This window comes from Camelus bactrianus, chromosome X, assembly GCF_048773025.1.
Source record: "Camelus bactrianus isolate YW-2024 breed Bactrian camel chromosome X, ASM4877302v1, whole genome shotgun sequence".
Taxonomy (NCBI): Eukaryota; Metazoa; Chordata; class Mammalia; order Artiodactyla; family Camelidae; genus Camelus; species Camelus bactrianus.
Window position 1 is genome coordinate 96,076,593 of NC_133575.1, and position 24,583 is coordinate 96,101,175.

Sequence of the window (24,583 nt, forward strand, 5' to 3'; positions counted from 1 at the left end):
TGGGGTGTGATTGCTTCTAGAGGCCTTCTTAGAGAACAGGGCTGGGAAATATATGTAGGTATATGCATGCATATGCATGCTTCTATATCTGTATGTACATTCCTCCCCTGCCACTGCCACCATAATGCGGTAATGTCACTAATTTGACATACAGTTGCATTCATTCACTTCTTCTTATATTACATTTTGGGGGCATCTGCAATCCTTATTTATTTATTTTTGAACATGTGAAACATTATTAACTTGACTCCAAAAGCCAAAACCACATGGAAATATATACTCAGAATCTCACTCCCACCCTTGATTCCTTCTATCCTTTTTGCATCCACCATTTCTTTCCATCCTGTTTCCACTTACCCGCTGTAGATAACCAGTCTTTTAAGTTTCTGGTTTATATTTCCTGTAGTTCCTTTTGCAAAAGAAGCAGATGTATGGAAATTTTCTTATTTTCCCTTCTTTCTTACTTTTTTGCAGTCTTTTTTTTTTTTTTTTTAACTTAGTACTTCCTAGAAGTCACTCCATATCATTTACGGAGTCTTTCTCATTCTTTTTTTGCGGAAACATAATACTTCATTGTGTGGGTATACTATAGTTTAACTACTCTCCTATGTATGGGTGTTCAGGTTGTTTTCATTGGTTTGCATTCACAAAAAATGCTGCAATGAGTAACTGTATGTATATATATTTTTGTATTGTTGAAGGTGTATCTTCAGAGTAAATTCCTAGGATTGGAAATGCTGGTTCAAATGACAAATGTCTGTGTATTTTTGTTAAATATTGCCAAAGCCCTCTCCATAAGGGTTGTACCAATTTTCATTCCCACCAGCATATGGTACTAAATGTGTGTGAATGCCTATTTCTCCAAAGCCTCACCAACCGACTGTGTTGTCTTACTTTTTAATGTCTGCCAATCTGATAGCTAAGAAATGGTATCTCAGTGTAGTTTCAATTTGCATTTCTACTATTTAAGTGAGGTTGAACATTGTATTGTTTAAGGGCCATTTTTATGTCGTGTGTGTGTGTGTGTGTGTGTGTGTGAGAGAGAGAGAGAGAGAATTGTCTGTCTTCTGCTTATTTTTAAAGTTTTTGGTATTTTCCCCTCAATTTAAAAGAGTTCTTTAGATAGTAGTGATATTTGCCCTCTATCTGTGATGTATGTTGCAAATACTTTCTGCCAGTTTGTCATTTGTCTTTGACTTTGCTTGTGCTAAATTAAAAAAAAATATATATATATCATCATGCAAAGGTTTTAAAAACTTTTATGTGGTCAAATGTGTCAATCTTTTATCGCATCTGGATTTGGAGTCATGGTTAGAAAACTTTTCCGTACACCCAGGACATATAGGAATTCACCAAAATGTTCTTCTAGGACATATGGGGTTTCATGTATTTATTCAGATCTCTGATCCATGTGAAATTTATTTTTGCATGTGGTGTGAGGTATGAATCTAATTTTATCTTTTTCCAAATAGCTATCCTGCATTGTTTATTCAAAGTTCATTTTTGTTCCAGTGATTTCTGATGTCATCTTTATCATATACTAAATTCTCTATGTAGTTGGTTTATATTTCTGGACTTTTATTCTGTCTCACTGGTCTACTTCCATTCAGGTGAGCAGTACCACACTGTTTTGTTTATAAAGGCTTTATATTATGCTTTAACATTCCATATGTAATTTCTCTTTCAGTGGTTTTCTAGCTCTTCATTAATGTTTATTTTTCCATATAGACAGTTTTCCATTTTTCCATATAGACTTGTCTAGCTCCATAAAGAAAAACTTTTTAGTATTTTATTGAGATTGTGTTAAATTTAAAAATTAAGTTGAGGAGAACTGATATCTTTATGATGCTTAGTTGTTCTATCCAGGAACAGGGGGTATCTTTCCATTTCTTCAAGTCTACTTTGCGTCTTTCAGGAGTGTTTTAAAGCTTTCCTCACATAGGTTTTGCACATTTCTTACTAATTTTATTTCTAAGTATTTTAAATATCTTCATTGTTATAATGTGAGTGGGATTTTTCTCTACTATTATCTTCTCTGATTATTGCTTGTGTATATAAAGGCTATTGATTTCTGCATCTTAATTTTATGGTCTGCTATCTTACTGGATAAAATGGTGTTGGAACAACTGGTTAACTATATGAAAAAAAAATTAATCTCAACCCTTATCTCACACTATGCACAAAATCAATCTGAGATGGATTATAGATCTAAAGCTTCTAAAAAACCAGAGGGGAACATCTTTGTTATTTGATGGTAGGTAAAGGTTTCTTAGGACACAGATAACAATATCTATCAAAGAAAAAAATTGATAAAATAGACCTCATCAAAATGTAAACCTGTGATAATGAAATGACACTATTAAGAAAATACATAGGCAAACCACAGAGTGGGAGAAAATACAAAACATATATCTGAAAAAGGACTGGTATCCAGGATATATTTAAAAAAAAACTCCTGACAACCCAATGAAATACCCAATCAAAATGGGCAGAAATTTGAACACACAAAAATTACACACACACTTCGCACTTCACAATGAAAGATCGATGAATGGGAAACAAAGCCACGCAAAACATGTTCTATCATATTAGTCATGAAGGAAATGCAAATTAGAATAACAATGAGATACTACTCCACACCCATCAGAATGATGAAAATCAAAAAGACTGATGACATAAAATACGGGCAAGGGTGTTGAGAAAGTGAAACTCAGCTATTTTGTTTTGGAAAAAGGTCTGGCAGTTTCTTAGGAAACTAAACATACACATACATATTCTGTGATCCAGCAATTCTACTCTTAGGTGTTCATCCAAGAGAAGTGAAGGCATATGTCTATAAAAAGACTTGTAGAAGCATGTTCATAACAGCTTTAGTTACAATAGCCCCAAACTGGAAATAGCCCAAGTTCCATCAGCAGGAAAATGGATAAGTAAACTGAAGTATATTTATCCAATGAAATATGACTCAGCAACAAAAAGGAGTGGTGGAAAAAATCATAACAGTGGTTGTCTCTGGTGTGTAGAGGCCAGGACTGACTAGAAAGTAATACAAGCCAACTGTGGCGATGGATAAGCTTTGTCCTGTGTAACTCAAACCCTTAGACTTAATATTTGTACATTTCATGTTATTTATATTTTACCTAGTAACAAAACCCATAAATAAACATTTAACTCTAGTTAATATTATACCTAAGTGTTTAAATGTGAAAAGAACTGCTGTCTTTAACTTCTTTCAAAATGCATCAAAAATAAGATTAATTCATGGATGAGATGGATAGATATGTGTAGTTAAAATGTTACTTGTAGACTCCAGGTGGTGGGTATATGAGTGTTCACTGTAGAAATCTTTCAACTTCTGTGCTTGAGAATCTCCATAGCAAAATGTTGAAAAGGAAGGAATGAGGAAAAGAGGGGGGAGGTGGGGGAGAGGGGAGAAAGAATCATTTATCTTGAGTTTTAAGCTAGGACTATGTGGTCTCTGGAAACAAGGAAGGCTAACAATCTGTTCCTAGAACCAAATTAAGAGACTAGGTAGTTACCTGATCATACACAGACAGTATACGGTTTTGGAGGACCATTTAATTTACCATTGTTTTAAAAAATATGTACAGTTTTAATTAAAGAGCTTAACTGGATCCTTTTCATGAGTGTGATGATTGGGTGTTCACTTGTTATGTGACATGTGCCTCCCTCAAATCTTGTTATGACACTGGTGAATAACCCATCTGACAAAAACACAGAACAAAACAAAAACCAAAAAGTTAACCAATAAAAGCAACAAGAACACCACTGATGGCTTATTCACTTCCCCTATGGAAGAACTCAAACTTGTATCAATGCAATCTGTTTAAATGTAAGATTTTGCCTTGTTAAACAACTGGTAGTGTGGCTGCATTCAGAAAGTTATTTAATTTTTGTGATTTATCATAGAGTAGTAGAGCTAGAAGGAACCTCAGAAATTTCTAATCCAGCTCATCTTCTACACAGAAGAAAGCATGCCCAGGGAATAATAAAGCAGGTTAAAGGCAAACTCAAGTTTTCCAACTACCTGTCTCTTGTTTTCCTCACTCCAGGGATTTTCAAATATTTTAGCAGAACTATCTTGTAAAATGAAATTGTACACAGAACCCCTACATGCAAAATGGATAAAAATAACAAATGAGTTTCATAGGTAGTTTAAATCTCTATTGTTTGGTAGAAAATATTTACCTGAAGAGCCTCTAAAATTTCTAGATCCCATTTTATAAAATGTGGATAAAGGTAGAATGATTCTTTTATTTGTGTCTTGGTAACTTACAGTTTTATACCTCTGCCTTGAAGGCAGTTATTGAAATTTAAGAGGATATGTGCATGGTCCTCTTGCCCAACTGACTTCTAGTTTGCTTTCTCTCAATATTCAAAGCCCTGTTTCTGTTCAGCCATGACTTGTAGAGTGGGCTAAATGGCCACTAATGTTTAAACATACGTTGTTCAAAAAAGAATAAAACAACAATATAAAAATAAGCAATTAATCAGGACAAAAGGTAATTAAAAGTAAAAATCAAGGTCCTATATGCCTACTAGAAGTGAGCCATAAATTTGTTTCTGACCTTTCTAAAAGTGAACACCAAGAGTGAAAAAATGGTTAGTTACAGGATTCACAGTGTCCCAAAGCATCTAAAACAAAACCAGTTTTTCAGATAAAGTCTAACTCTTATGAATTCTTATAAATGGGATTCTGAGCAATGAATTTTACTTACTGACAATAAGTAAAATCTCACATTTCTAGTATATTTCTTATGATATTCCTTGGTGTAAGCTTTTAGTATAATGCCAAAGTGCAATTCACTAAGAGTAGTTCCACAGCAGCATTATTCACAATAGCCAAAAAGTGGAAACAATGCAAACGTCCATCAACTGATGAATGAATGAATGAATGAATGAATGAATGAATAAAATATGGTATATCCCCAAATGGAGTATTACTCATCCATAAAAAATGAATGAAGTAATGATACATGCTGTAACATGGATGAGTCTTGAAAATATTATGCTTAGTGAAAAGACTCTAGTCACAGAAGACCACATATTGGATGATTCCATTCATGAACTGTTTAGAAAATGCAAATCTATAAGAGAAAAGAGATTAGTGGTTTGCAGTGGATGACAGTGGTGGTGAGGGGAAAGGGGGTGTGACAGCTAATGGGTATGGAATTTTTTTTGAGGGGGTGATGAAAATGTTCCAAAGAATAACTGTGGTGACGGTTACACAACTCTGTGAATATACTAGAAAACACTGAATTACACATTTTAAATAGGCAAATTTTATGGTATGTGGATTATATCTCAATTTTTAAAAAGTGGGGGCCAAAGTAATTCAGTCCAGGGTTACAGCTTGTACTCAGGGATATACTTCTATCCAGGGATAAAATTTAGACTAGAGAAATGGATGGACTTCATAGCCTTCAGGCAATCCTCCCTAAAATTTGATTTCTTTCAGCTGAGCTTTCAATAAGTTGAGCAACTGTGGGTTTGAGGGTGTGCTGTCTTACAAGCCCTTAAAGCACAACTCTTCTGTGTTTGTCAAGGTACAGAACCATGTGTTTTAAAAGTCAACCTAAGTGAAAGATGAGCCAAAAAGAACCCATTCTGGAGTAGAAAGTCACTGCCCTTCAGTGTGAAGGCAGGCCGAGGGAATGTTTACTGTCAGGGCAATATAACTCTCAAGAAGTAGGCTGGGATTTGCTTTAGCACATAGATGAATCAGAACCCAAAATTCTATACTAGAGAGCAACACTATAGTAATTCTAGACTGAAAAAAAATTTAAAGCAGTAACCAAATCTCAGTCATGAAAAAGAACATCAGGAAAGATTTAGCTTTGAACAATGTAACGTCCTGATGAGCCAGCCACCAAAGAGAGACCAGTTGTAAAAGGTATGCCTAGGGAACTGAACGAAGTGACTTTATTGAATAAGATTGTTAGTGCTGAACTTGATAAATGTTGGAGAATGTCTACCCAGAATGGTGATTTTGATTTTCTAAGGGCTGGTTTGAAGCCCCTCTTATTACCACTCCTAGTTTGTGACAATAAAACCTCTGCATATGGGAAAGGGTAAGGCATCTACTTATTTCAAAGGGATATTAAGTTATGCAGGCACACCAACACTGAGGAGGAGCTGGAACACATGCCCATCGGATCAATCAGAAAATGTACAGCAGGTTAAGTGAAATACTCCTCGTGATTCTGATGTTCTTATTTACTTGGTGATTAGAGGTGCACTGAATATATACTTAAACAAAATGCAAAATGGCCACATGTTAAAATCAATATTTCTCTGGAGCTAAGGCCAAAACTAAAGAACTGTATCACAGAAAAAACTTCTGGAATATAAGAGTAAGTACAAAACTTTACTGAAAAATTATTAAACATCTTTGTTTAAAAATGACATTTTCACATTTAAAATTTTGACATTATAATTCAGGAACACTAATTTCTCAGCACTGTCAGTTTTGTATACTGCTTGAAGAAAATATTTTCTGAATATTTTTAATAGACTTTATTTTTCAAGTTCACAGCAAAATTGAGTGGAGGGTACCTAAAGACAAATGAGAACAAAAACAGAACAATCTAAAACCTCTGGGACACAACAAAAGCAGCGCTAAGAGGGACATTTAGAGTGATAGAAGCTTACCTCAGGAAACAAGAAAAATCTCAAATAACAACCTAACCTCACACCTAAAGCAATTAGAGAAAGAAGAACAAACAAAACCCAGAATAGTAGAAGAAAAGAAATCACAAAGATTAGATTAGAGACTTTAAAAACAATAGAAAAGATCAATGAAACTGAAAGCTGGTTCTTTGAAAAGATAAACAAAATTGATAAACCTTTAGCATAACTCATCAAGAAAAAAAGGGAGAGGGTCTAAATTAATAAAATCAGAAATGAAAAAGGAGAAGTAACAATCGACACCACAGAAATACAAGGGATCATAAGACGCTACTATGAGCAACTATATGCCAACAAAAAGGACAACCTAGAAGAAATGGACAACTTCTTAGAAAGGCACAATTTGCCAAAATGGAACCAGGAAGAAATAGACAATATGAATAGACCAATTACTAGTACTGAAATCAAATCAGTAACTAAAAAACTCACAACAAGCAAAAGTCCAGGACCAGATGGCTTCACAGGTGAATTCTACCAAACATTTAGAGAAGAGTTAACACCTATCCTTCTGAAACTATTCCAAAAGATTGCAGAGGAAGGAACACTCCCGAACTTATTCTATGAGACCACCACTACCCTGATACGAAAACCAGACAAAAATATCACAAAAAAAGAAAAATACAGACATATGAGGTCGCTTATATGTGGAATCTAAAAAAAATGATACAAATTTTATTTACAAACCAGAAATAGACCCATGGACATAGAAAACAAACTGTGTTTGCCAGTGGGGAAGGTGGGTGGAGGGATAGATTAGGAGTTTGGGATTAACAGATATACATTATTGTATATAAAATAGACAAACAACAAGGACCTACTGTATAGTACACGGAACTATATTCAATTTCTTGTAATGAGCCATAATGGAAAAGAAACTGAAAAAGTATATATGTATATATGTATATGTATAACTGAATCGCTTTACTGTACACCTAAAACTAACATTGTAAATCAACTACATTTCAATAAAAAATAAGAATAAAAACATAAAAGATAAAATTAAAACAGAGAACAGCAAAGTTTTTCTTAAAGCACCACATAGTATATATTTTGGGCTTTGCATGCCATATGGTCTTTGTTGCAACTACTTAACTCCGCCATTGTAGCATGAAAGCATCCACTGACATTATGTAAACAAATGGATGTGACTGTATTCAAATAAAACTTTCTTTACAGAGGGAAAAGAAGACTTTCTTAAAACACTCATTATAATTAAATAATTAAAAATCAAATACAGTTCTTAAAGATTGTTTTGCTTACTGTTATGAATGCTAATACAAAAAAGTTATACAAAGATTAGAATATGATATCTAATTTTTATTTTTGTCTTATATTTAATTTAAAATTTTTTGTCTCAAAGGATATGATGCTCTTAAATATATTTGGTCACTTCATGTTCTCTTGATAGTTGCATTAACTTCATATATTTCCCTATTTCACTGTAAGTTCCTAATAATTACTTTGTACATAAAATTTAAAGATTTCATAATCATCAATAAGTATCAGAGCATTTTACCCCTGCCATGATAAATATACATTTATACTTCAAATGACTGAGATTTCAGCATGTAAAGCACATAGGGAGATTTTTTTTCACTCCAGTTGACATCTAGAATGCTTACCTATATTTGAAAATAAATGTTTAGATATTAAAAATAAATGTAGGTAGTATTCTTTATTCATATTTCTGACATTTAGAGACTGAGTACAGATGATGGTAACATACATGATTATATTCTGCACATGTTCCAGGATGGCAGTAGTGATATTGAGGTAGACATTTGGACTTCAAAAGGGTGAGGTCATAACTGAGAGAAGATTTTGGCCTAATACGTCAGTTCATCTCTACAGTTGACATTCACTTATTTCCCTGCTCCAGAACTTTCCTGGAATATGTGACTTGGAAAAATCCTGAGATGATTTTATCCACAGCAGCACACAGAGGATCATAAACCCTGCTTCATTAAGCTCCACTTTCACATAGCATCATGTGTTTCCACTAACACTCCATACCTACCCCAAGAGACATAAATCTCTTCCATTTGTGAGCTGGGTCCTTTTAAGATTAACGGAGGGACGGTAAGTAGAAAGTACACCTGTAGTGGGGAAAGAGAAATACCAGAAAAAGAGAGATGACTAGGAGATGGGTATGAGAAGAACCAGAGAGGGCTGTGGTTTTCTTTAGAGAAGAGAAGGCTGCAGAGAATATTTGAATGATAGTTGGAGGCTACTCATTGGTTTTAATTTCCCCTAGGTATGGGTGTGAAAATTGCAGGTTTTAAGGAAAACGCTCTCATGGAAGAAGCCACGTTAAATGTTGGAGAAAGTTGCTGAGGCAGGATCTTAGGAGTAGGGAGGAAAAAAACCCAATGTAATGATGATAGTCTCTGAAAGCAGAAAACCCTCTTAGTAGGCAGACTTTCCAATTTGCTGTCTTTATGGTTTGGCAAGAAGTGAATCACTTTTCTATAACAAAGTGTGTCCTGAACAAGAGATGGGTTTCCGTCAAGCTCCTAGTTGTCTATTGCAGATTAAAAGGAAGGCCTCCTAAATGCAAGCAGTATCCTGGATTGGATCCTAGAACAGAAAAAGGACATTAGTGGAAAAAATCGTTGAAATCTAAGTCTGGAGTTTAGTTAATAGTAATGTACCAATGTTGGTTTCTTGGTTTTGACAAATGTACCATGGTCATAAAAGGTGTTAACCTTAGGGGAAACTGGATGGAGGTATATGGAAACTCTGTACTATCTTTGCAAATTTTCTGTGTATCTAAAATTACTAAATATATTTTTAAATAACTGAAGGTAGAGGTTAAAAAACAGACTTCAATTTGAAAGTAGGATGCTGGCTTTTGGTAGAAAAGTATTGTCCCCAGGGCAAGACAGACCCAACAAGAAGATCAGATTAGAAGGATGTAAGGACTGCTCCAGTTACGGACTAGAAAGTAAAGTGATGAAACACAACTAAGGAAAAGAAGTAGGCAGACTCACATCAGGATACTTAGTATAAATTTTAAGGAAAATATCTCAATATGTGTATTATAATGAAATACTAATGGTTGGTCTAATACAAACTCATTATCTAACATAGGTTATCCTTTAGTCATTAGCCAATGTTCAATTCACATGGAACCGACATTTGTCACCTTTGGTGCGAGTTATAGAAAACCAGATCTATTTCTTCCCTTCTTCCCTGTAGATGTGAGCTGCAGTTTTAAACCTTAGTTTTTGAGTGAGATGGCTCAATTGTTTTCTTCTTAGTGTGTTGTTTCATAGTGCCAAATTCTGCATTAAAAAATTAAATAGATTCAAAAATGAATATAAACTACACCCATTTTTTTTAACCACATAATACAAGAAGCATGCTTTGGTAATGAGACTAGGCCTTCTTCATATCCTCTGAGTCTGTGAATGATGGCTGGGCATTAGATCATAGCTTCTTGGATTTCTGAATGGTTACCACATGTATAAAAAGTCACAAGACATTCCACTACCTAGCCTGCTCTCTAATGCCACATATGTAAATTGTGCCAGCTAACCAGTCTGGTTGCCTCCCTCCCTTTTGGTAGACTTGGATAATGGAAGATAAATTGGGCAAGATTTTGGCTTTAAATAGTATATAGTACCTCAAGCCAGCTGAAGCAAAAAAATCCATAAATCGTCATTTACAAAAAGGAAATGGTGGAGGCCTCATGGTATCTACAGGCAAGAATATAGCTGAATCTCAGGAGGAAACTAGAACCACGAACAGCAAGTCAGCAAGGAACCCAGGAAGCATACTCTCTTTTGGCCTCCCATCTTTGCTTCTGTCTCTTTGCAAAATGACTTGGCTTCTCTGTCTACACAGAGACTGACTGGCTGACTCTAGGCCCCATAAAAAATTCTTCAGAGAGAAAACCTGATTGGCTAACTCTGGCAGGCACCACCCCTTATCTACTGCAACCATGAGGGCAGAGTCACATAGTGTAAACATGGCTTCCTAGCCATAGAAGTAGAAGAGCAGTACTGAGAGTTGTGAGCTGTGCAGACACCTCAAAGATTATCTACTATAGTAAATGGTGGCAACCATAATGCAGAAAAGAAAAATACTTGATTGTTATGTGAAATACATACAAGTACACAAACCACGTGATATTGCCCATCCTCTTAGAGTCAAGCATCAAGCGTTGCTTCAATTCATCAAAAAATACTGAATATTTACTCTGTGCCGATATAGGTTTGACTAAGTACTGTGGGCAGAAAAGAAGCATTAGATATAGTCTCAGCCCTCACTTGAGTTAGGAAGTTGTGTCTATGAGAAAATAAACCAAGAGTACAAGAGTGTATAATATTAAATATCAAGTAATACAGATGTTAAGTTCTAATGGAGTTCATGTCTAGAATTAAAACTTTTTGTTTATCTTTTTATTCAAGGTCCATTTTATTAATGGTGCAAATGCATACTGGCATTAGTTTTATCTTATATAACATGAAGACTGTAGGGACTATGGAAGGGCATATGGGCCAAAATATACACTCTCATCTCCCCTGGTCATTTTTATGGACGTTGCCCCACAAACAAATTCCTTTTGTAAAAACATATGCCATTTGGAGTACTCTATTTGAGTGCATCTGCTCTTTGGAATACTGTATGATCAAGCATTAATACCTTAGCATAGATTGGTTTATCTTATCCTAGAGACTGGTAAACTCTGACAAGAAATCAGAGAAGATCTTGAGTACAGAGGATGGGCGATAGCCCCTTTTGGGGGACTGTGGAAGTGAATAGTGAGGTGTAGAATGAGATGGTGAGAGGCCACTGGAAATTGCCTCCTTAGGTCAGGTTGTTGCCAAGAGTTCTGAAGGCTCCCCTAACAACTTCAGTTCCCAGAAAGTGTCTGTAAAAATCTTAATGGCAAAGATTAGATCCTCTGTTCTCTTTGTAAACTCTTATAAAGGCTTATACTCATACCAACTTCCCTCATTCTTGCAGAATCCTGTGAATAAATCTTCCATTGACTGAAGGATCAGGATTAGGGAAGGTATTGAGGAAAACAGGAGCCTCAAGACACTCTAACTCCATCAGAAGAGCCAGTCATCTGTGTAGCCTCTTGGCTGACCTGATGCCAGGAAATTTCTTTATTAGAGTCCTTGCTTTGGGGTATTATTAACCAACCCTGGCCAAGGTGTTCAATAGTATTTGTTATAAGATATGGTGATGACATCAGGGATTAGCATGAATGTCTCTCAGTTTAATGAGATCAGATTACCCACATAAAAGATGTTGAGTGGGGTAAGGTTGGTAAAATATAAGTCATGGTTCTGTTTATTCTGTGACAGTGTAAACAGCACATTTTAATAGATCAAGATAGAAAGTCAAAACAGACTGTGAGCACCATGTCTTAGAGAGGCTTACCACTACCACATCACACTGCTTCTCTTCCATGACATCCTAGCCACCTGCCGATTAATGTCGGCTGATAAGACCAGTGGTGGAGACTGAACCTCTGCCAAAGTGAAATATACAAAGCTACTGTTCATACCTCCTCAGTTGTTCCAAACAAATCAGAGGGTGGAAATAACTCAGTGGCTGGATTTCCTGCATTCACTTTGTTCAAAGCAATTTATCCAGACAAACCTTCCTTTTTCCTCCATCATTCTGGGAAAATACCATCAGAAAAGGTCATGCAAAGTAAATATATGAGGTTTTAAGGAAGACTCAGTATATTCCACTTCTAAGAACTATGTTTAAGAGAAAGAGAATGAATTATGGAGTTTTCATTGCTAATTTTAACATGAATCAACCATGTCTTCATCACCTGGTACTAGCCTCACCTTCTTTTGTTTCTATAAAATTAGACAGTAGTTCGAGATGGTGGACAATATGCTGATAAATCAAGAGGAAAAAATTTAAATTGAAATATTAAGATTAAAAAATCACACAGCGAACAGTTTAACAAAATTCAAGTCAAACTTTGTCATTTTATCATACAATTGACTCCAAGGACTGTGTATATAAATGAGATTAAAATGACTTGTCCCTGGAGAGAAGGGATTTGAATGCATAAGCACTTTTCTATGTCAGTCATGTTATTAGTAAAATTTTGAGACTTTAAAACTCACATTTGTCACTAAAATTTTTATTTTTTAGAAATGTAGTTCATGCAAATAAAGGTCTCTTTGGACCCAAATGGACATTATTGTATGAGAGAAACTGTCTCCAGTTTCCAAACTATACCATGAAGTGCCTATCAGTATAAGAAAACAGTTCAATTATTTTTTAATATTTGTCAAATCAAAGCAGCACCACATCTAACTTAATTTCATTATTACAATTTCAATACTCTGCTACTACAGTATCGTTACCCTGCTGCATTTATGGTATGCCTTGTTTTACACAAGCAATGAATTCAGAAAAATACACATGGAAATAGAATTCTATTATCTTCCACTGATACTGTCTAATATGGTTCTGCTGAACTACTCATTTCCCCTCCCCCTTTCTTCCTCTTTTGTCCCCACCCTCACCAATGCCCAGTTCAGACCAATGGGTTGGGGAGAGAAGCAGTGATGTACTGGTTGAAGCAAACATTTTTCTGAAAAACTGCTGAATACAAACTACCTCAGGGTCATATAAAAACACCTGTAACAGTGGAAACATTGGCATGATTTGAATGAACTTTTTCACTCAACAAACATTAGTTGAACATTTGTGTACATCTGTGTGCTCATTGTTTTAGGCGCTGGACATACAAATATGAATAAGATAGTCCCTGACTTCAAGAGTTCACTCTTTTAGAGGACAAGCACCATGGGGTGGAAGGAGTGACAGACAATTTATATGTGTGACTGGGTTTAAAAGGATTGAGTAGCCTTTTCCGGTCCTCGAGGAGTCCGTGCCAGCCAGGTCTAGGGCTTCACCCCAGGTGTGGGAGGCAACAGAGTCATGGTGATGTTTGAGCAGATGGAGCAAACGGGGCAAGTTGCTCAAGGGTACTGACAGGTACAGTCCTGAGAATCTGGCCACCCTGGAGCACTATGTGGAGACCCAGGCCAAGGAGAATGCCTATGATCTGGAAGCCAACCTGGCTATCCTAAAGCTGTATCAGTTCAATCCAGCCTTCTTTCAGACCACAGTCACCACCCACATCCTGCTGAAGGCCCTCACCAACCTGCCCCACACCAACTTCACGCTGTGCAAGTGTATGATGGACCAGGCACACCAAGAAGAACGGCTGATCTGGCAGATTTTGTACCTCGGAGACCTGCTGGAGACCTGCCACTTCCAAGCCTTCTGGCAAGCCCTGAATGAAAATATGGACCTCTTGGAAGATATAACTGGCTTTGAAGACTTTGTCCAGAAATTTATCTGCCACATGGTGGTCATCACTTATCAGCACATTGATCGCTGGCTGCTGGCCGAGATGCCTGGGGATCTGACACAGCCAGCTGAAGTGTGGATGAGCAAGTACAGCTGGAGCGCTGACAAGTTGGGCCAGATCTTCATCTGTAGCCAGGAAGAGCGCATTAAGCCCAAGAACATCATGGAGAAGATCGACTTTGACAGTGTGTCTAGCATCATGGCCTCATCCCAGTAACCTTGCAGGCATTTAATAAACATTTGTTGACTTCAGAAAAAAAATAATTGAATAAAATCTGCCTGTTGGACAAGGAAGATAAGGGCTGCTAGGCAGAATGAATAGCAAGTGCAGGACAAGAAGATGTGAATTGACAAGATGTTTTGGGAACTTCTAGGCAAATGGTGATGAGAGGATGAAAAGTGGCCAGAGATGATGTTGGAAAGGGACAAGAGCTAGATAACAAAAGGGCTTTATATACCACTTATCATTAGAGAAGTGTTTTCTCTTGTTGGGCAAAGAGGTACATATAGCCTGGATGAAATATCCTCAACCCATCTCTTTCTTTTGATTCTCACTTCATGCTTACTAAGTTTTCTGGCTTGTTCTTAGAGATACCACAGTATCAGGAAAGGACTATTTAGTGCAGTGAGTGGAAATAAAATGGTAACTGGAAAACAGAACTTCATTTAAAATTAATAAATCAGACAGAATAAAGAGTTCAGAAACAGACCCAAATCTCTTTGGATATTAATTATATGATACAAGTAGAATTTCAGATGAACATAGAAAGGATGGAACAAGTGGTTAGTTAGCCTTTGGGGGAAAAAAATTAAAGCTGATCCCTACTGTATTCCTTATACTAAATAAATTTCAAATGGAGCAAAGATTTAAATATTAAAACAAAAATATTAGAAGAAAATATAGGTAAACATTTTGATAATCTTGAGATGGGAAAGATATTTTAAAGCATTATTCTAAACTCAGAAATAAAAAGATTGAGAAATTTGGCTACATAAAAATTTTTGGCTTCCTAATAGTACATGAAAATTAAAATAAAAGCAATGATCTGTGGAAAATATTTACAATATTTACGTTAAAGGGCAAATTTACTTAATATATAAAGAGCTCTTTTAAATCAGTAAGAAAAAGCCCAATGCCAGAATTAGAAAATGGCCAGTAGATATTGATAACTTGATTAGTCTCTCCATAACCAAACAACTTTGTCCTGTATTATAAATGTTAAAAAAATTCAACTAAAGATCCTCAAATGCTTTATTTCTTTAATCTCTTTTGTTTTTTTTTGGACAAAGACTCATTCTCTTTCTTCTCAAATATGTATATCTGAATCTCTGTTTCAGATGAATATTTTACCTTCTTTATTTTGAGTGCCCTTGTTTGCAAAATGCTTTGAACTTGAACTGCTTTTCAAATGTATATTAACCTTTTGAAACATGTTTACTTGTGAACACAAGGGCTTCTCTTTCCTGTGGATCTCAAAAGAATACCTGAGAAGACATGGAGATAGATCTTTGTACTCATTTAAAAAGAAATGTAGAACTGATGTGCTAAGATCTGAGGATGTGATAGTTGCCCGGTTTCTGGCTAGTGCTCACTTAATCCCTCTCATTTCTTGCCTGCTGCTCCATGACAAAAGCCATACTTCAGAATTTCCAAGTCTGTGGTTTTATTTCCACAACATACATGAAAGGGAAACTCATTAAAAAAAAAAAAAAACCCAAATGGCCAATAGACACATAAAAATGCTTAACCTAACTAGTAATCAAAGAGATAAAAATTAATACAACATTAAGATCGTTTTTGTCTCTTAGATTGATAAAATTGAAAAGATTGATAATCATGTTGACCTGGGGGTGGAGAAACAGAGCACTGCTTTGGTAAGGGCCTTTGTGGTTGGGTCTAACTTGACAGGTTTCCCTAATTTAGAATCTGAAAGTGAGCAGTTCCCTTCTCATTCCCTTCTGTCCCAGAAGGCTCTATGCTCTATGGCCTCCTTTCCCACTCTGCATGCCGGAGGGGAGACTTTGTGAGGACATAAAAGATCCTGTTATCCCTTTACTCAAAGTAATAGCTACCTCCACACCTCTCCTTTGAGAGAGAGGCACTCTTCAAAACACTCTCCCTCAATGAATGTGATTCAACAGAATTTTCTATGTCTCCTCCATAGGAAAGAAGATGGCAGATTTTTGACTTAAAAAAATAATTTGTTCAAGTTACTCCTTTCACCAGGCACCCTACTACAAAAAAGAGCTTCCTGCCAGTTTGATTAGTGTGCAGGAGTTCTGCAGAGACTGACCAAGTCTTGATACACTCACTGAACCAAGTTTCTAGACCTCCAGAAGTGAGGATCAGACCCTGGACTACTGTCCACTCAGGCAATAGCCTCTATAAGAATCAGCAAAACTCTTTTATCCATTCCTTTAGGAAATATTTATTCCCTACTGACTATGTGCTAGGTACTGTTACAGGCACTGGGAAATACTGCAGTGAACAAAACACAGAACAGACAAAAACCTCTGCCCTGATGGAGATTACAATGTAGTATGCTTGATGGGTAATTTCTATTTATTCATTTACTCATTTGAGCATTTATTCAATAAATGTTTATTGAGCATATAATAGGTGCTAGATATTATATTGGATCAGTAGTTATGTCTAGCATAATCAGAATTAATGATCCTAGGGATTTTTTAAAAAATTGAGATAAAACTCATCACTTTAATCATTTTAAAGTGTACCATTTCAGTGGTTTTTTAAAAATATATTCACAATGTTGTACAACCATCACTATTTAATTCCAGAATATTTTCATCACCCCAGAAAGAAATCTAATACCCATTAGTCTTTTCCCATTCCTCTCTCCCCTAAGTCACTGGCAAACACAAATCTAGTTTCTGTCTCTTTAGATTTGCCAATTCTAGACATTTCACATAAATGGAATCATATATGACCTTTTGTGTCTGGTTTCTTTTACTTAGCATAATGTTTTCAAGATTCACCCATACTGTGGCATGTTTCAGTACTTCATCCCTTTATATGATTGAATAATATTCCATTATATGGCTATACCACATTTTGTTTATCCAGTTATCAATGAATATTTGGCTTATTTCTACTTTTTTATTATTATAAGTAATATTACTATGAAGGTTTGTTACATGTCTATGTGTGAATGTTTTCACTTCTCTTGGGTATATGTCTAGGAGGGGATTTGATGGGTCATATAGCATCTTTATGTTTAACTGACTCAGAAATCACCAAATTGGTTTTCACAGCAGCTGCACCATCTTATACTATCATCAGCAATGTATGAGGGTTCCCATTTCTCCACATACTCACCAACACTTGTTACTTTGTTTCTTTTTTTAAGTAGCCATCCTAGTGGGTGTGAAGCAGTATCTCATTATGGTTTTGATTTTCATTTCCCTTATGACTAAAGATGTTGAGCATCTGTTCATATGCTAGTTGGCCATTTGTATATCTTATTAGGATAAATGTCTATTCAAGTCCTTTGTCCATTTTTCAGTTCGGTTGTTTTCTTTTTGTCGTTGAATTGTAAGAGTTCTTTATATATTCTGAATATGAGACCATTATCAGATGTATGATTTGCAAATATGTATCTCTCATTCTTTAGGGTCTCTTTTCACTTTTTTCCTGACATCCTTTGAAGCACAAAGTTTTTAATTTTGAATGAAGTCCAAATTATCTGTTTTTTTCTTTTGTTGCTTGTGCTTTTGGTGTCATATCTAAGAAACCATTGCTAATGAACATGATTTACTCCTAGGTTTCCTTCTAAAAATTTTAAGGTATTAGCTCTTATATTTGTCGTTGACCCATTCTGAGTTAATTTTCATGTATGGTGTGAGTTAGGGGTCCAACTTCATTCTTTTGCGTATGTCTATCCAGTTGTTTCAGCATCAGTTGATGAAGAAATTATTCTTTACCCATTGAATGGTTTTGGTACCCTTGTTGAAAATCACCTGGCCATAGATGTATGGGTTTATTTCTGTACTCTCAATTCTATCCCATTGGTCTATATGTCTGTCCTTAAGCCAGTACTACACTATTTTTGATTACTGTAGTTTTGTAGTAAGTATTGAAACCAGGAAGTGTAAGTCCTCCAACTTTATTTAAGATTGTTTTTGCTTTTCAGGGTCCCTTGCAATTCCATATGAATTTGAGAATTGGCTTTTCCATTTCTGCAAGAAAGGTCATTGAAATTTTGATAGGGATTGTATTGAATATGTAGATCACTTTGGGTAGTAGTGACATCTTAAAGCAATATTGTGTTCCAATCCATGAATATGAGGTATTTTTCCATTTAGTTAGGTCTTCTTTAATTTCATTCAGCACTGTTTTGCAGTTTTCAGTACATAAGTCTTTGACCTCCTTGGTTTAATTTATTCTTAAGTATTTTATTCTTTTGGATGCCATGGTAAATGCAAATGTTTTCTTAATTTCCTTTTTGGATTGTTCATTGCTAGTATATAGAAATACAATTGATTTTTGGATGTTGATCTTATTCTACAAATTTGCTGCATTCACTTATTAGCTTAAGGAGATTTGTCTGTAGTCTTTGTAATTTTCTGTATGTAGGATTATGTCATCTGTGAATAAATTTTTCTTCTTCCTTTCCAATTTTCCTTTTTTTTTTTTTTGCCATGTTGACCTGACTAGAACTTCCAGTACAATGTTGAATAGCAGTGGAGAAAGAGACATCTTTATCTTGCTCCTGAACTTAAGAACTTAGAGGAGGAAAGCTTTCAGTCTTTCACCATTGAGTATGATGTCAGCTGTGAATTTTTCCTAAGTGCCTTTTGTCAGGTTGAGAAAGTGCCCTTCTATTCCTACTTTTCTCAGTGTTGTATCCTGAAAGGGTGTTAAACTTTGTAAATTCTTTTTCTGCATCAATTGAGATGATTGTGTAGATTTTTTCCATTCATTCTATTAATGGGGTGCATTACTACACTGATTAATTTTCTTACGTTAAATTACCTAGCACGTGCTGGGACAAATCCCACTTGATCATGGTTTATAATCCTTTCAATATGCTGCAGAATATGCTTTGCTAGTATTTTCTTGAGGATTTTTACATTTATATTTATAAAGGATAGTGGTTTGTAGTTTTCCTTTCTCGTGATGTCTTTGGCTTTGGTGTCAGGGTAACGTTGGTCTCAAGAATGAGCTAAAAAGTGTTCCCCCTACTTCTTTTTCTTTTTTCCTTTTTTTTTGTATTTAATTTTTATTCTCTTTCTTTTCTTTGTGAGGGAGAGTTTGAAAAGGGTTGGTGTGAATGATTTTTTAAATGTTTAGTAGAATTCACCAGTATAGACATCTGGTCCTGGGCTTTTCTTTATTGGAAGATGTTTGATTACTGATTCAATTTCTTTACTTGTTATAGATCTGTTCAGACTTTCTATTTTCTATTCTTTTTGAGTCAGTTCCAGTAACTTTTGTCTTATTTTTAAAAAATACTTTCAGCATATGCATGAAATCAATCCACTTTTCATCTCTGGTGTTGTCTTGCTTATTTATGTCTTCTCTCTTTTTTCCTTCCACCAAAAGTTTGCCAATTTTATTAATCTTTTCAAAAAAACTAGATTTGTTGACTTTCTCTATTTTATATATAGTTTCTATGTCACTAGTCTCTATTTTTGTTGTTATCTTTCTTCTGCACTTTGATTTTTGTTTTAATTGATTTTCAGCCTTTCACATACACACACACATATATATATTACGCTGAGCTATGTAAAATTGTCTTTTATAGAAAAATGATTATCAAAATTGTCTTGTTTACAGGAAAATGATGATCAAATGTTGATTATCAAATTTAATGTGCTTCATTCTAATATTTAAGGCTCAAAAAGTTAGCTATAAGCAGTATTTCTTACAAGTTAAAAAGATGACATTACAAACTTATTCATTGTTTATGAGTGCATTTATTTGTAGTAAAAGTGCAAACCATACCCGGGAAAGATACACACCAATTTCAGGACAGTATTACTTCTGGGAAGGAAAGGAGGTAAAAGGATATATGTGTAATATTTTATTTTTTACAAAGAAAACATTAAACTATAAATAAAGATGTAAAGCAAATAAGGCAAAATACCAATATCTGTTTAATTTTGTTGGTGAGACAATCCCACAAGAGGTGATACTTAGAATTTTTGCAATCATTCAGTTCAATATATTTTCTTATTTTATTATAATTTATGATTTCTTTCTTCCTTTTTTATCTTTGAGTTGTTTGGAAGTCTATTTTAAAATCTCCAAGCATATGGATATTTTGTAGTTATCTTTGTGTATGTGCGTAAAGAGAGAGAGAAAGAGAGAGGTGTGGCAATACATCTGCTCTGGGGAATCTGAGTGAAAGGTATATGGGTTTGTTTTTTTTTTTTTTAATATTCTTGCAGTCTGAATTCTGAAGTCAGTCTGAAATCTATAAGTCTGAAATTACGTCAAAATAAAATGTTAAAAAAAATCTAAAAAAAAGATTTGCGTTCTCTGGAGACTCATACTTAAAATGAAATTTATTTCACATGATATTAATTCTAAAACCTTTGTATTTTAAACTTTCCTCTTTTAGCTCTTCCTTTTATAATACATTAAACATGTTGATATGCTAAAAATTTCCAATACACATATTTGATATTCACTATACCTCATGACTATATCCAACTACGGCATACTTGGTTCTGTTATTGAAATTAGCTTGTGTTTTTCTTATTGGGATAAATGTATCCTGTTATTAAATATCATTATTTAATTTTCCCAAATTTCCATAAGTCATTAATATTGTTTTATATAGTCAATATTCACTTACATTTACATACGTATTTGTTTTCCTCTTCATTTCTTTCTAAATCTCAGCTTTTACATCTGGAATAACTTTCCATCTGCCTGAAGTATGTCTTTTAGAATTTCCTTTAGTGTGAGCCTCTTGGTAGCAGGCTCTCTCAAGTTTTGCTTGTCTAAAAATGTCTTTATTTCATCTCAAATTGTAAACTTGGAATTACCGAAAATTTTATATAAAAAAATGAATAATGTCATCATTACTATCGTATTGTTCCCTTTTTCACTCAAAATCAAATGTTTGCTTTATTTTATTATTGTTCTTGTTTGTATAAGGTTTTCCTTTAATTTTGAAAATTGTCAAAACTACAGAGAAATTGACAGAATTGGAAAATAAACACCTGTATACTCTTTACCTGGATTCACTGACTGTTAACGTTTTGCTACATTTTCTTTTTCTCATTTTTCTTTCCCTCCCCTTTTCTGTGACCTCCTCCCTCTCCTCTTCCTCCCTACCCCCTCCTCCTTTTCTTCCTCCTCTTTTTCTCTTTCTTGTTAATACTAAACCAATTAAGAGTACACTGCAGATATTATGACACTTTAATTTCTTCAATATGTATCTCTTGAGAACAGACATTCTCCTATATAACCACAAATAATTATTATAGGATGTTAATGTTAATACAATATTATTACCAAATATTAAGTCCACATTTAAATTTCTCCAATTATTCCAATAATGTCCTTTACACATTTTTTAAAAAATCCACGAACCAACACAGGATCATACATTGCATTTAGTTGTCCTGTCTGTGATGTGTGAAGTGGGTTTCTTTGTATGTATTCTCCTCAGGAACCACTGGGTTTCTCTAATCTGTTTATTGCCGTCCTTCATAGGTTCTGGAAAATTCTTGGTCGTTTTCTTCCTGAATATTGTTTTTGTCCAATCTTTTTCACCTCTCTCGTTGAACCTCTAATTAAAAACAGTCAGTCCTCATTATCTGTGGATTTCATATTTGCAAATTCACCTACTTACTAAAATTTATTTGAAACCCCAAAATCAATACTTGTGGCACTTTTGTGGGCATTCCTAGACATGTGTAGAGTGGCAAAAAATTTGAGTCACCTGATATGCATGTTTCTAGCTGGGATCAAACAAGGTGATGCTCTGCCTTTTTGTTTTAGCTCTCCTGCTATAGACAAGTGCCCCTTTTACAGTCTATTTAATAGCATTTTTTTTCTTGCATTTCTGTGTATTTCATTGACGACTTCTCTGTTTAAAATGCATTATTGATTTTGCTGGTTATTTCTACCTATTCTTGCTTTTGGAGTCTAGTTTCCTTGTATACTTGGACATCTTTGACTGTGTGTTGCACACTGTATTTAAAATTTTTTTGTAAGAATAATTTGAGATCAAGAGTAAAGGTGACTTCCTCCAAAAAGGATATGGATTTAGCTCTGTTAAGCACTTGGGGGTACCAGCAGTATGGCTCTGCTTTAAGTCTAGTACAAGGATTGAAGTTCTCTGAATGACCCAGAGAATCCGCCTTGGGCTGTAATCCCATGTAAGGACTGTCTCAATTCTGGTTCACTATTTCCCTGAGGGTGTAGCACTTTGGGGTCCCAGCTTATTCTGTGGAGGATCTCCTGTTTGTGAAGGACCTGGGCTTTGACTTCTATCCTGCTGCTACTTGTTCTGTAAGTTTTCAAAGAGAAAATTCAAAATTTGGGGGACTGTCAAAAACTCTCAGAAAAAAAGTTGCTTTTGTTCTTATTCACCTTTTTGGTGGCCTGGTAATTCCACACTGTCTTGTTGGGTCTTTTATACTTTTAAGATGGCAATTTTTATACTGTATCCAGTGTTTTCCATTGCTTTCAGTAGGAAGGTTGTCCAAATAATCTAGCTCTCAATGACCGTAATTAGGAAGCTAGCATTTAATTCCATCCTGTTTTATTTTCTATCTCTTCTGCAAGGTGAAGGCCATTTCTCAGGCTCAGTTTCTCATCCCCTGTATGTGATCACTCAAACAGAGGATGACATATTTCCACAAGAATAAGCAGTAGTTTTAAGGCAAAGGACAGTTCCCCAGGGCAAAAAAAAAAACAAAAACAAAAACAAAAAACAAAACTCTGCAGAAACATAAGGTAACTTTAGTTTAACTACATCTAACAATTTTTGCAACAATTTATATTACCAAACAGAACTCCATTTGTCAGTCTAAAGACATCTTCATACAGGTTGCTTCATAGTTTCCTTTAAGAACAAAATATCATTACCTCCTTTGCATGTATGGAACTAAAGGGCCCATTCAAGAGTTCTCCCCAGCCTCTCCTACAAAAGCAGCAGCTTGAACTAAAGATGAATTCACATTCCCATTCCCAAGCTCAGTGCTTGTATCTTGCAAATAACAACCTTCTCAACTTTTATCCACCAATATTTTCAAAAAATTCCTAGGCCTCAAAATTCATCCTAGGCACCTTATTAAGTTTCCATCATTTAACAGGCAGATTCCAACTGAATCCTTTCCCCATCTTTCCTCTTTCCAACCTTGACAGTTTAAATGGAACAAAAGTTGATGACCTACAATGCTGCCTTTCATAAAAGCTGCCTGTTGCTGAATAGGTCTTGCCAACACATTTGCTTATAAAAAGCAGGTACCTCTGTGGCAATATTTTACTCCAACGATGCTTTTTCCATTCTACCAGTACATGCCAAAACTGCAGTCACTTTGGTTGACTGCCCTTAGTACAATGGAGTCAAGTGTTTAGCTTTACATTTTTCGGTCTTGTGTGTTGACTGGCTAAGATGCCCAAGCTGAGATGTTTTAACACATCAAAGAGACACTGAATTTATGAATAAGGAAGAGGGTAGGACTTGAAGGGGCTCTCTAGTGGTTTTTAAATTTGAAAATTAGCACTCACTGTCCAGCAAGTTTTTATTTATTATTTGATAGAAGTACAGGGTGTTTCAAAGAAGCATCTTAAAATACTGAGATTTAGAACAACTTGTTTTAACATGAGAAAGTTTGTATACTGGGTATAGATGGGAAATGGAGTTGAGAGTGTCTGTGTATAATAGAAATTCCATCAGAAAGAAGGATGAGGGGAGGGAGGAAGGGCAGGAGACAGCTTCCTCTTAGGCAGAGGAGAAGAACGGACAATTTGGTTAAATCTGGTCACCTGCCTCCTCCTGTCCCTCCAAGTTTGTAGGTACAATTACTTGAGGATATTCTAGATATGGTAACAAGTAACTCTCAATGTTAGCACCTTAATGCAACAAAGATTTATTTTTCCCTCATATTCTATATAGATCTGAGGGACTTTCTAGCACAACTGTACCTCTCTGTGGTAACTGTGCCATCCAGACTGATGGGGACTTCACCATCCAATAATTGTACCGTCTTAAACATGTGGTTGTTTAAACTTGACTGATGTAACATGGGAAGAAAGAAAGTTTGAGGATCTTGCACAAGCAATTAAATACTCCATTCCAGAAGTGGTACTGCCACTTTAGCCTGCAAGACACTGGCCAAACTTGTCACATGGCCCTGACCAAGTTCATGATGGACAGAGAAGTGTAACTTCCTACGTGTTTGGAAGGAGAGGAAAACCAGACATCAATGAGTGTGAGAAGTCTCTACCACAGACCTACACAACTGAGACTCTTTCCCTGTCTTGCAAGTTATTGTGTCATAAGATGTAAGTGGAAATGTATGGTTCTTAGTC

The 24,583-nt window shown here is 35.3% G+C and overlaps 1 non-coding gene and 1 pseudogene across 1 annotated transcript; both read left to right on the forward strand.

Annotated features, from left to right (window-relative positions):
* The first annotated feature begins 3,634 nt into the window (after nucleotides 1-3,634).
* Nucleotides 3,635-3,731, forward strand: LOC123619421 (small nucleolar RNA U13). Its single transcript, XR_006728020.1, has one exon. It is a non-coding gene; the product is annotated as a small nucleolar RNA U13 (small nucleolar RNA).
* A 9,901-nt stretch (nucleotides 3,732-13,632) lies between these two features.
* Nucleotides 13,633-14,284, forward strand: LOC105075939 (eukaryotic translation initiation factor 3 subunit K pseudogene; annotated as a pseudogene).
* The last annotated feature ends 10,299 nt before the right edge of the window (nucleotides 14,285-24,583 follow it).